Source organism: Myodes glareolus, chromosome 6, assembly GCF_982192425.1.
Source record: "Myodes glareolus chromosome 6, mMyoGla1.1, whole genome shotgun sequence".
In the NCBI taxonomy this organism is placed as follows: domain Eukaryota; kingdom Metazoa; phylum Chordata; class Mammalia; order Rodentia; family Cricetidae; genus Myodes; species Myodes glareolus.
In genome coordinates this window covers 102,499,049-102,512,949 of record NC_142031.1, presented here as the reverse complement: position 1 = coordinate 102,512,949, position 13,901 = coordinate 102,499,049, and the positions used below count along the sequence as shown (strand labels likewise).

At 41.2% G+C, this 13,901-nt stretch overlaps 1 protein-coding gene across 6 annotated transcripts in view; it reads left to right on the top strand.

Moving 5' to 3' along the window:
- Positions 1 to 335: 335 nt before the first annotated feature.
- The window catches only part of Ncoa1 (nuclear receptor coactivator 1), a 205,946-nt gene continuing 192,380 nt past the window's right edge, over positions 336 to 13,901 (top strand). For 5 of the 6 annotated variants that reach the window (XM_087907441.1, XM_087907440.1, XM_087907438.1 and 2 more), the window contains exon 1: positions 336 to 475. The gene's annotated coding sequence lies outside the window, so the exon portion shown is untranslated. The remainder of the gene's footprint in view (positions 476 to 13,901) is intronic. The other variant, XM_087907439.1, reaches the window with a different exon arrangement.

The following is a 13,901-nucleotide window of genomic DNA, read 5'->3' as shown; positions in this document are numbered from 1 at the left end:
GGGCCTCAAGTGGGTGGGGCGGGGCGCGAGGGCGGGGCGCGGCGGGCGGGGCCCGGGGGGCGGGGCCGCGAGCGGGGGGCGGTGGCGGCGGCGGCGGCGGCCGTGGAGGAGGAGAACATGGCGGCCGCGGAGAGCGGCTGAAATGCCTGTTCTTCAGGCCGGGCGAGCGGGAGACTGACGCGATTCACCTCGTCCTGTCGTCCGTCGGTTAGAGCGCGGCCTCAAGCGCCTCGGTTGCAGTTCGCCGCCGTTCCCTCAGGCACAGCCTGCGCCGGGGTGGTTCTGCATCCCCCCCTGAAGTGGGGGGGGGGGACTCCTGCTCCGGAGGAGGGGGCCGGAGAGCCGCTGCGGCGGCGGGCGGGCCGCCTGGGCCCCGGGGACGGGTGCCCGTCCGGAGGAGCGGCAGAGTCCGCCACAGTCGCGAGCGAGCGCGGCGCCAGGGAGCACGGCCCTGAGGCGGCGGCGGCGGAGGCAGGTGAGTGGCAGTGGCGGCGGCGGCGGGAGCCTCGCGGTGGGTGCAGCTGTCACGAGCCGCGCGGCCGTGGCGGCCCTAGGGGGCGGGGAGCAGCTGGCGCCCTCCGCCCGGGCTCTCCTTTCTCTGGGACCCATCTCCTGCTGCCACTTTTTCCCGAGTTCCCCTGCTGGCCTGGCGCGGCTGCAGGGGGCGGAGGTCGCAGCTGTCACGGCACCAGCTGGGGGCTGCTCCCGGGCGGGCGGGCGGGCGACGCGCTGCAGAGCGCCGTCCCTGCGGCGCACTCCAGTTGCCCTAGTTAGCGGAGTGCGAGCATCCGCGGAGGGCGCGCGGCCGCGGGCCGGGTGGGGAGCGGGCGCCCCGAGCCGCCGCCGAAAGGGGGAGCCGGAAGTAGGCGCGGGCGCCCCTCGGCCCCGACCAGCAAGCACGGTGACCTTGGCCAGCCCGTCAGCCTCTTTGAGTCTTGTTCGCCCCGGGACAGAGAAATGGGGGCGACCTAGGCATGCCTTTCTGTGCGTGCGGCTTTCGACGGCCCCTTTGCCTAGCGCGGCTGCACTTGCCTTTCTCCCCCTGGAACTAGGGCTTCCGAGGTAGGAATGGGCGGATAAAGGAAATTTTCTTCTTGAGGCTGGGATTTGGTCCCCTTGCAGGGTTCTGCTGAAAGGACCTAGAAGGGGAACGAACACACGTTAGCCAAACGATTGGGGGTAGATCTGGCTAGTGGTCAGTGATGGAACTTAAGCTCTCCATAGTCGCTTGGAGGAGACTCAGAGAAACTGGACACCAGGGTCCCCAGCCCTTACCACTCCTCTGCGGTGACTCGTTTTTATTTTATTTGTATATGCATTTTTTAAAATCAGTCATTCCTATGGGCCAGACACCCTCTAGTCTGACGATGATAGAGGGAGGCAGAGGGATTGACAATACACCCGTGTGTGACTAGCCGAGGTACTGTGGCCAAAGAGTTTGATAGGGAGGAAAACTTTAAGCTGGGGAGTTATCTGTTAACCTCTCTGGCTCGGCTGTCGTCGTTCCTTTTAGAGACACTCTAGAGGCGAGGCAGGTGTCCTTGTGGAAAAGGTGACACCCCCCCCCCTTTTGTCTTTTGAAACATTAAGTTTTTCTTGTGAAGGATGATGTTGGCCGGTAAGGAGTTCGTGGGTGAATCGCAACCCCAGCTCCTAGTGTGACTGACAAGAGAACTCTCTGGTGATGATTTGTGAGGCGTGATGCTTCCACTTCAACCATGAAGAATCGTTTAATGTCTGTGCAAGACAGGGCTGCAGTGAAGCCTAAGTTATATTGTAGAATCCTAGGAGTGGAATTCAAGGGTTAAATTTGTTTGAGGTTTGCTTCCTCTACTGGAATTGGTTGGAGGTTAGTCTTGGAGAAAAAAAAAAGTTGGCCAAAGGGGCCTCTGCTCCAGCTTCACCGAAGCTATGATGTAGTAGGAAGGGGTCGGATTTCTTCACGTTGGGAATAAGGTGAAAAGAAAGGATTTGCGTATTTGCTTGGGTCTTTGGCTCTCAAGCTAGAAATAGTTTTGGGTTAAAGGTAGCTGTGGGATTTGATTCAGTTTCATAAATGGGCATTCTCGAGTAATTTGTCGTAAAGTAGGCAAAGTGGAAGCGCTTCTCCTTCACCTCCCATGCTTTGCAGAAAGGTCCGTGTTGCTTCTGTGACCCGAAGTTGGCAAGGTTTTCTCTCCATTTCTTATTCAGACTTCAGGAGTTTGGAGAGGAGAGAGAGGGGCCCGTAACTTGTAAGCATCGGTATTTGGTTTGATTTTTGCAGACATTTTACGTTAATCTGTTACACGTATTTAATCCACACTGAACTTTGGTTTATAGATGCTAAGCTTGAATTTTTACATAATTTACAGTTAATCTTTTCCTTATTTCTGAGAAAATTTATAGGGCTATGTCTATAAAATTGCTTTTTTATGTGTGGTTTAAGCCAAAGGAATGTTTTTAGAGCTACAATTTTGGGTAAGCGGTTTTACTGAAAGAAAAAAGAAAAGCTCTGTGGAACTAATGATGATTGTTCACTTAAACTGGGATTATATAGACAATGCATTTTTCTCCTCCTTTCTGCCAACATTTGTTTTCATTTCTCCCTCAATTCTAAGATTTCATTTCTAGAAATCTGGGCTGGAAACAGAAACAGCAGTTTGTATAATCCCAAGAACTTGCTTATGCCAGGAAGCTGTGGGGCACCATGAAGTAGGTGAGATGTAAAGATGAAGACATTTGGTTGACTGCTTCAGGAGTCCAGGGCTATTCTGTATTTTCGCTGAATTTCCCGTTTTCTGCGGATGTGTTGATCTTTTGGTAGGCAGAGAATTAGGTTGCTATGGCGCTGACTGGTGTATACTGTGAAAATGCTGGCAAAATTTCATGCTTCTAATTCTATAGGGAAGGATGGTAAACAAGTCTAAATAACTTAACTATGCTGTTCCCAGGATGGAATGTTCTCTGATGTCCTCCTGATCCTGCTAATCCTGTGAGCCATCTTCACAGGACTAAATGTTGAGTGAGTGCTGAGGGTGCTGGAGAGGTGCTGAAAGGCAGAGTGGGGAGAGACGATATTGGACATCCCTGGAAAAATTCTTTCTCCAGTCAGATTGTATTCCGGGTTGCAGTTCTAATAGTTTGTCAAGGACATTTAGCTCTCCTTGTTCAGCTGTCATCAGTTTCACACGCCTTTTCTTGGGGCAACCCTGCCTCTGTACTTGTTTCCGTTTGCCCCGGAATTTTTAAGGAGCCCAGTTGCTGGATGTTGTGTTGCGTGTTTTACAGAGCTTAAGCTGTGGCCGTCTTAGGTTTCAGGACGAGTGAAGGTCTGCCTGAGCACATAAGACTCAGTAGAATCTCTAAGCATGGATAGACTAGATCCCTAGGATGCTTATTATTGTCTTCGCATTGATAACCACAGTCATTCTCAGGGACCAGCTATCACTTTTCTGGCAGAGGTCCACAGTCCTTGTGGTGGGTGCTTTTCTACATTCCCTGCAAACGCTAGCTACTGAGATGGGCATGCGATCAGAGAGTCCTGTACCGGGTCTGGGTTACAGAACTGTACAGAATTGTCTCTACTTTTATAATGCTCCTCATTCATATAGACTAGACCATAGGAATGGAGTTCTTTATTGCTTCTGTCACGTTAACCAATCAGTCACTCTTTTCTCACTGACAATTGAGGATAGGTCTTGTGATCTCTGATATTTTTCTTACCCTTGGAAGTGATGTTGAGACATTTTTAGTTAAGACTGTGTGCCTATTTCTTATTATATGGTGTTGGGTCATAAACTGGCCTCATGCCAGCTGGGGTACTATTATTAGTTACTTAATTTAAGGATATACAGCTTTTTCCTCCATAACCTCGTATAGTTTTGGAAATGGTTTGTGAGTGTGTGGTATTTGAGTTATTACAGAGCAAAGAAATAATTATGCTATCACTGGACATATAGCATAATACAGGAAGCCATTATTAAACACTGATGTCAGTGTGTAAATCTTGTTCTGCTAGTGCGAGTAAAGGAGATGACATCTCCGTTTCCTCCCTGAACCCACCCATGGCAGAGTGTTTTTATTTACTTTCTTATTTATTTTGTGATAAGAAGTGGTGAACCCAGGATTTCTCAATGCTAGGCAAGCCATCTTCCACTCGGCTGAGCCCCCAATTCTTTCTTATCTTGACTGAAGCATTTGTGCTGAGTTGCCCAGACTGGTTTCAAACTTTGAATCCTCCTGCCTCAGCCTTGTAATATTGGTATTATAGAGATGTATCAGTGTGCTCAGCTCACAGAACAGTACTTCTGAGAGTCTTTGAAGTGACAGACTTTCTTAGTGTACTCGTCATATTTAATGATAAGTGGCTTATACCAAAATAGACGTGGTCATTCTGTAAAGTGTTTGGGAAGAAGACTTGAAATTAATCAGTATAGTTACGCTCACCTTAGTTATAATCTGCCCTGTTGCCCCCACATACCATATTTCGGTGAGGAAGGGAGAGGTATTGATATTATTGAGTGGCCTTGAGTCCTGCTGCTAGGAACAGAGAGCAGACTGATGAAAACAGGTGCAAGAATAGAGGTGTAATCCCACCAGCAGAGTCAGAATCCTATTAACGGCAGATTAGCCAATGTTCCCACAGTGATGCCTTAGAAAACATTTATTTATTTTCGTGTGTGTGTGTGTGTGTGTGTGTGGTCACATTCATGCTGTGGCAAACGTGTTTTAAGTGAGAGGACAACTTTTGGGAGTCAGTTCTGTCCTACCATGTGAGCTTCAGAGATTGAACCCAGGTCATCAGCCTTTTCAGCAAGCACCTTTACCCACCAAAATTTCTCACCAACAACGCTGCTTTATTTTTAATCCTTTTTGTTTGTAGCTTTTCACCCATTAGTTTGTAACTTTGAGACAATTTTAAAGGTTGTTTTAGAAGTCGAACTTTGACTCTAGTCAGAGGCGGGGTTGGCTCATGGCTCTTCCAGATTCCTAGTTCATGTACCTTTAGGTATTTAATTAAATTAAACCCTAGGTTTTCATATTTAAAAATGGAAAAATGTATTTATATCATTGTGCTTTTAAAAATTAAGTTTCGTAGCGTTGTTCAACTATGATCTGGCATGTAGTAAAGCATTAACACTAGTTGGCAAATGGACATTCCACACCTAACCCATCACTGTGTCTGATTCTTTTTTTCATACTTTTTTTTTTTTTGACTAGTCTCCTTTTTTTCTTGTTTAATAATCTGGTCCCTGGTCATTGGATGTGGAGTAATAAGAGTCGCTGTGAGGGTCCGAGTGAGCTGTTGGTCAGATTTCACTTTTCCTTTGCGCTACAGCTGTAATCTGCAGATTTAGAGCTATTTGCCTGCACGCATTTGCTTCTCTAATTTATTCTACACATAGCTGCTGAAAGAAAAAAAAATCCTTTCTAAATGTCATTTGATGTTTTTAGTGAAGATTCTACAAATTTATCAAACCCTAAGACATTTAAATGGAGTCTTTTACTTCCCATTCCAGAAAATTTGCTGTAGATAGCATGCAGAAATGCTTTATAACTGTGTATATGCTGCATGAGTGAAGACAGTGTTAGATTCTTCCAGAGTCTGGTTCAGGGTTGTAGAAAGACCTGATTTTAAACATAGTCACCCAGAGGCATCTTGCTTCTTAGCTTCCATGTTTCATTTTCTTTACTTAAATTGTGTTTCCTTTTCTTTTATGTTCTCATGATCTTCAGAAACAGTGTCAAAGCTGGTCTATTCTACAGTTGATTTCCACTCCCTTAGCCTCAGTGACTGTTCTATACACTCCATTCTTTCTTTCCCTGCCTCTCTCTACCTCCTTCATTCCCTCTTAATTGCTCTGGTAAATCCTTGAGATTGAATGAACCATAACATTCAGAGTAGAAGATACTTAAGGGTTATTTAGAATAACCTCCTTAATATTATAGAGGAGATGACTAAGTCCAGGCCCCAGCTTTTGGCTACTGAGATTCAGAATTTTAGGAATTCTAGTAAACTATGAGGTAAGGAAGGAAGGAATATAGTTTTCCCACTGTTATTCTTGACCCAGCCAGTCATTTATAGAGAATATTCAAAAGGGCTTAGTGGCAGAGTGCTTGTCTAGCTTACATGAGACCTATGTCCACTCCCCATTACTGGTGGGGGTGAAGAGGTAAAATATAAAAAAACTGTTTCTATATGACTATGTGCAGATTTTTCTTGTCATTATTCCCTAAATAATGCAATATGATCAAATTTAAAAGCCTTAATATTGTATAGGGTTCTGTAAGTAATCTAGTAGTGCTTTAAAGAGAATAGGGTTAAGAGTAGAGGTTACATGGAAACATTGTGCCGTTTTATAGATGGCACTTGAACATGGATTTTGGTATCTCCACAGGTTTCTGGATTCAGTCTTTCACAAATATTGAGAGTCAAATTAGTTTTAACCAGGAGTAATTAATACCATTTCCCCTCAAAAATTTCAAAAAAAATGTTTGGAGAGGAATACTTGCTTTTCTTGTATTGCTCATTCAGAATCAGCAAATATTTATTGAGTATTGTCTCTAAGCCAGGTATTATGCTAGCTCTACAAACTACATTTTATAAACGAGAAAATAAGGTTCAGGGAAGTTGAGTGACTTGTGTAAGATCACACAACTTGTGGGTGCTAAGAATGGCATTTGAGCCTAGGACAGCCAACTAGAAGTCACATTCATACCTTTAAACTGGCATCTACCCAAGAGTATTTGCCACACTTTATAACCCTCTTTCTGGATTTTTCTTGGGTTCCGTACAGATGCTGTAGAGACTCCTGCAACTTTATTTCTTTCTGGTAACCCTGCAGACAGCAGGCACTTAATGAAAGTATCACTTTAAGATTCTTGTGCTTTTGGTCTCACCTTTGTACTTTAGTAATGTTGATTCTTTTGTGCTTCTGTCCAGGGAAGCTTATCTTTGAACGCCTGATTTTGGAGTCTTAGTAATAAAATTCTGCCTCTTAAGTTTTGATAGTGTTTAAATAAACCTTAAGGTATTTTCTTTCATTTGGAACAAATTGATCATTCTTTTTGTTTGTGGTGTGTTTTGAATGGTCACTCTGACCATGTTAATATATGAATCTTAAAATTTTGGTTTGCCTATATGATTGAAATATTTGTATATTTCTATTATCAATCACAGATTTCATTGTTTGTGTATATATTTAAATATATCACACTATTTGATCAGATAGTTGAAGGATAAAATGTCCTTGGTTTTTGTAATGTATAATATTGACTTTACTTTGGCAAGTTTGATTGAAAGAAATCAGGGAAAAGTTATTTGTTCTATGAATTTCCAGTTATACTCCTTTTCTACCTTAGATGGTTCAGGAAGTCTGTAACTGATTCTGAGTAGCTACTTGGCTATCCACTGAAGCTATAGTTATAGAGTACATTGTTCAAGGTGCTGTGCTGTTAAAAGATAAGGAAGTGAAACGATAAGATACAGATTCTATTCTTAAGGCGATTATGACCTAAGAGAAGTGATAAGACAACACAAATACCTGTAATAGTAATTAAATGTGATGAGTGTTGTGAGAAGCTTGCTAGGACAGTAGTGGACTGGAGGGTCCAGGAAGAGAGAGCAGTTCCCTTGTTTGAGAGCAGTTCAAGGCAGATTTAATGGTGGACTTGGTGGTGAATGAGCACTGAAACCCGGACCTGATTTCTGTGAGAGTGGAATGAGGAGAGCATTGTATTCAGAAAGAGTGAATGGAAGAGAAGCAAGGGCAGAAAAGCCTGGGTTTGATAGGATGTAATGAAGGGAACTGTGTGAAGATGAGAGTGTCAACCTGTGTGGGAGCAGGAAGTAGACATCAAGTCTTGTGATGCTGAATGGCTTTCAATGGGAGGAGATAGTGGGAGCAGTAAGATCTGGGTGAGAATGAGAAATGTCAATTTTCTGAATTTATGTGGATCTTTTCTTGGCACGTTTTTATTCCCCTAATTTTATATTTTCATAATTTTTTGAAATGATTCCATATGTAAGGCTTATCACGCTAGGAACTTATTCACTAATTTTTGTGTATATTAAAGACGAATCACGTGGTTTTTGACTAGGAGTTAGAATAAAATCTTCATACTACCTTAAATTGTATATATATTTTTTAAAGCAGCAGCTATTCTTCCAGGTTGTGCATTATCATTTCATATTTTAAAAAATATTATTCTTTTATTTTTTTTGTGTGGGTGTTTTGCCTGCATATATATCTGTGTGCAGTCACCCAAAACATGCATGCCTGGGGCACTCAAAGGCTAGAAGGGGGTTGGAAATGGAGTTACCGATAGTTTTTACCTGCTATGTAGGTGCTGGGAATTGAACTAGGGTTCCTCTGGAAGACACCTCAGTGTTCTTAACCAATGATCTGAAGTCTCTCCAGCCCTTAGTTTACTGGTCTTTTTTCTTTTTTTCTTTTCTTTTCCTTTCCTTTTTTCTATCTATCTATCTATCTATCTATCTATCTATCTATCTTTTTATTTTAGTGTTTTGAGACAGAGTCTCACTATGTAGTCCTGGCTGGCCTGGAACTTAACATTGTATACCAAGCTGGCTTGAACTCAAGAGATTCTGATGTCTCTGCCTCCTGAGTGCTAGGACTAAAGACCTGTGCTACATAACACACTAGCTTCATTTGACACTTTTAAACTTGTGCAGTAGTGTTTTTTTTTAATTAAAAAATGACCTCTCCTTGTATAAAGACACCTGACTGTATAAGTGATATTTATTGGTCATACAAGTGGGAAACCCCCAGCTCTCAATATTTCATGATTTATACCCTACTATGTTCCAAAAAGGATTTAAGGGTTAGGGTATATCATTAAGTTTTAGAACCTTGGTGCACTCAGAGGCCATCTTGGGTGGTTGAGATGATTCAGTAAGTAGATAAGCTTGCTGTCAAACCTGATAACCTGAGTTCAGTCCCTGGGATCCACACGGTAGAAGAAGAGAACTAACTCCCCCGAATTATCGTCTGACCTCCACTTGATATGTGACATGGACAAACACATACACTCATACATAAATACATGTAGTTTGAAATAAGAGTTCTGGACCTTGTTACAACTCTGTGTTCTCAGTTGATCAGTTGATGCCCTTAGTCAGGTGTACATTGAGAGAATGGTGTTAAAGACAGCTGTGCAGCTGTGCTCACAGAATGTGCTGTGCTTTGTGTCTTTTGCCAAATTGATATTTTTTTTTTAGGTATGACTTCAGTGTAGTTGGAGTACCTTTAAAGGCAGTTGTCCAGGTGTAATCAGTTGTAAGGCACAGTGTCTCTAAAATCAGATCTGCAGCATATTGTTTGGGAAATGGGAGGAGCATTAGAGATCTGTGAGCAAGTTCTTTCACTTTTAGTCTTTTGTGATTTTTGCAGTTTAGGGAGCTTGTGTAAAGAGAATCTTAGATTTATTATTTTATGTGGTAGATAGACTCCTGACACCACTTTGAATTGCCGTAGAGAGTTACCATGCAGCTCTGTAGTTCATAGAGATTGACTGGTTACCTTAAGGCAAAAGATTTAAGCATTGTCTAACTTAATAATGACTTTGTCCACAAAAAGACAAATACGATTTGCTGATTTTGTATCACATTTTCTGTGATACATGGTTGTATGTGGTATGCAGTCCATCAAATAAGCACACTGAATCTGCTCCTTTTTGGTAGTAGCACTTTCTTAACAGGGACTCAAAACTAATTACCTTTTGGAAGGAAATAGAGTTTAGTGCTGTGGGGAGAGGATATTGAAGATGATGTTTGGGAGCATTTCCAGCCTATTGGAGTTAATTGCTGGTAATGATGAGTGTTAATTTGAAGAACTTTTTACACGAACCCTTGAATTCATGAACAAAGTTTTCTAACCTGTGTAAAAACCTTGTAAAAGAGACGTTTTAGTGGTTTTGAGCCCATCTGCTGAAAATATAAAAAGGTAATTTCATCTGATTAGCTTGTAAGAACAACTGATTGCCATCAGGAAATATGGAAATGCAGTAGCTGATTTTCAGCAAAAAGCCTTTGCATAAATGGTGAGTGGAATTGCAATTGAATATCATGTTTTATTCAGTGAAGCCAGTAATGGAGTTCTTCTTTGGGTTTTTATTCATCTTTGCAAAGTATGTTTTTCAGCTGTGCTAACCATTAAAACCAAGCAAAATAGTTATTTATTATAAAAATGTACTGAATTTAGGGCTAGAGCCTCAAGCTGTATTACTAAAAAAAGTACAAAAGCAAGATTAAAAACAAAAAAAAAATGTTTAGTTGTAGTTCTGTCAAAAAGTAGTGGAATTGATAATAGCATTTATTAGAAATGATACATAGCTTTTATGACTCAATGAGTAAAGTAGTTGTTTAAAAATTGGTAGATTGTTATAATTGAAGATTCTTAAATTTATATTTTGTATATGTTTTATAAAGCACATAATTTATCAGTTTGCTATGTAGTATATATGTATATATAATAAATAGACATGTGATTTACTATTAAAAATTTAAAGTCATGGCATATATGATAAAAATAGTTACTACATAGCAAAGGTTCTTAACTTGGAGTTCATGGGTTAATACTTTTAGATTGATGTTAGTCTGTAAACACTTTATAAGTAGAACCTTGTGAGCCTATAATTTCTCTGGGAGAGGGTCTACAGATTTCACCAAATTCCAGAAAGGATCCATCATCTCCTTTAATGTTGAGGACAGGGGCCTCAATAACACCATTCATCCAGTTTTTACCCTCTTGCCAAGTTTAATGGATATATCTGATGTCATTATTCAAGCCCGCAGTATGACTGGTTTTGCAGTTTTTCTATTTTGCAATAGATGTGATTGCAAATGCCTTTGGCCTTTTCAGGTGTTTGAGTTCTGTTTGTTGCATAACTGCCTGGCTCTACATTATTTGGTTTCTTTTATATATGATTTCTCCCTCAGGCCCTCCCCCAATTTACAAAAATATGGATGAGGCTATAAGTGTGTGTGTGTGTGTGTGTGTGTGTGTGTGTGTGTGTGTGTGTGACTGGGTTGGGATTCAGAATTGCTTCCTTGCTTTCTTAAATACCCATTAGCACCTGAATCTCAGCAATGTTAGAGTCTGATTTGACATCCTAAAAGCTCTCTGAGTTCTGTGGGCTTATCTAGTTCCTTCTTTCCCACTCTAATTTTAATTCATGCTTAATTACTAAAGTAGTATTAAAGTGGTCCTATAATCCATAGTGAATTCCTTTTTTTGATTATTTCTTTATTTTTCAGAATGTTTATTTAGGTCCAGAGAGATGGCTCAGCAGTTAAAAGCTCTGGTTGCTCTTACAGAGGACTCAGGTTTAGTTCCCAGAACCTTCATGGTAGCTCACAGCTGTCTATAGCTCTTGTTCCTGGAAAATCAGTGCCTTTTCCTGGCCTCCACTAATTACCAAACATGCACACAGTACACTTACATGCAGGTAAAGCACTCATACACATAAAATAAAACTAAATCTTAAATAAGAAGTTGTGTGTGTTTTGTATACCATATGTGTACATATGGCATATGTGGCACATTGTGCCTGTGCTTACATGTTGTAAGAGGAGGGCCCACTTGTTTGATTCCAGCTGCCCGGCTAGCTTAGCTCTGAAATAACCACACAGAAACTATATTAATTAAATCACTGCTTGATGCATTAGCTCTAGTTTCTTATTGGCTAACTCTTATATTTATTTAACCCATTTCTATTAATCTGTTTATCGCCACATGGCAGTGGCTTACTGGGTAAAATTCCCAGGGTCTGTCTCCGGCAGATCCATGGCATCTCTCACTCTGCTCTTTTTCATCCCAGCATATAGTCTAGCCTCCCCGCCCCACACCTAGTTCTGTTCTTCCCTGCCATAGGCTCAAAGTAGTTCTTTATTAACCAACGAAAGCAACACATAGACAGAAGGCCCTCCTACACCAACATGTGGTCAGAGGACTACATGTAGGAGTTGGTTTTCTCCAGGAATGGAACTCAGGTCATCAGACTCAGCAACAAGTATTTTTATCTGATGAGCCATCTTGTAGCCCCTCCTTTAGTTTTTGCTTAATTCTATTGTAAAATCACATCCTTATATTTTGGGGGCATGTGCATAGTGTTCCTGTATGTGAGTGTATCTATATGTGCACACATGCATCTGTGCATGTGTGAGTGCAGTGTGTATATGTAGAGGCCAGAAGCCTGAAGTTGATGTCTGGTATTCTTCTTGATCAACCTCCATTTCCTTATAAATTGAGACAGGGTTTCTCAGAGTACTTGGACAACCTAACTTTCTTCCACAGGCCTCCATGCCAACCTAGTGTTTATATGTGTGCTGAGGATTTTGGCATGGATGCTTGTGCTTTACCTGCTGACCCATCTCCCTAGCCCCATCATGCTAATTTTTACTTTTGTTAGCTTTACTAAAAGCCTTCCATGGTCCTCCCTGTTGCACAGCCTAGCATTTGAAGTTTGCCAATGTGTGGCACCACTCTCTTCTCTGACTTTATTGTCAACTAGTCTCCACAATCGAATGTATGAAATGAAATTGTTGGCTTATTGTCCCCTCAATATGCTCTTTTTTTTGCACTGTTTTCCCTCATTCTAATGTATGCTCCTGGAGTTAGACCTATTCTTAGAACTTTGCCCAGATTTCTCAGTTCCTGTTAATTTAAAACATAAAGGTAACATATTCCTTCTGTTAACTCTTCTTACGTTTCTCACTCTTTTGATATTATATATGCAAACACACATATACTGTATGAACTGTATGAATTTTTTGTCACTTATATGTTCTGTTACCCATATTATGGTATGAGTAAAAAGGTTCATGTTTTATATTTTGTCCCCTGTAATTCTTAGACTCAAAATTTTTAGTAAATGACATTGATTAACTCATAGTTCTACTTACAAATATATTCAAACTGTGTATGTGTCTTTGGAATACTCATAGATAATATATTCTAGGGATTCTTTTTATTGGTCTCAGGATATTTAGTAAATTGAAAATTGAATATTATTTGGAGAACATGTTTATGGTGTAGCCATTGACTGTAAAGGGTGATGCTGAACTGTTTGGAAGAGCTGTATGTGATATTTAATACATGCTGCTGCTTAGAAGACTGAGATGGGAGGATTTTAAGTTTGAGGCTAGCCTGGGCAACTAAGCAAAACCTTATTTCAATATTTTATAAAAGGTGGCAGTGGCTAGAAATATAGCTCACTGGCAGAGGACTTGCTTAAGCATGTGTTAGGCCTTGGGTTCAGTAGCTAGAAGTGCTGTTCAAAACTTGAAAAGCTAAGAAAAAGAAATCTGAGATAGCCTGGTAAGTTAATATTCTTAGTAAAGAGCTCCCCTATATAGGAACAAACTCATGTTCCTTTCTGCCTCTGTCCTTAGAGATATGGGAGTAAAAGGCTCTAAGATCTTGATCAGTACTGGTTTTTAGTTTGGTTTTAAACCGTGTTCTTCACATGAGAAGGTACCTTCTCATTGAACATCCTTTGGTGCTATGAGGAACCATAAAGTTATTCTCAAAGTTCATGTTCATCAAGAAGATTATCATCAGGCATGGCATGACCCAGTGGTTAAAAGTGAAGTGCTGGTTTCTCTTCCAGACGACCTGGGTTCAGTTTCCAGCACTCATATGGTGACTTCCAACCATATGGGACTCCAGTTCCAGTGGCTCTGATGCCTTCTTTTAGCCACCATGGGCACCAGACACATTCATGGTACACAGACATAGATGCAGAAAAGTACATCTTTAAGGTTAAAAAGATTACAGTCTTTATAAGGCAGTCTCTTTTGTTTTAAATTTTACAGAAATGAAAAATAATATAAAGCAGTGCAGAAATATCACATGGAAGTATATATTTCAACATACATTTTAAGCACTTCTTTGAAA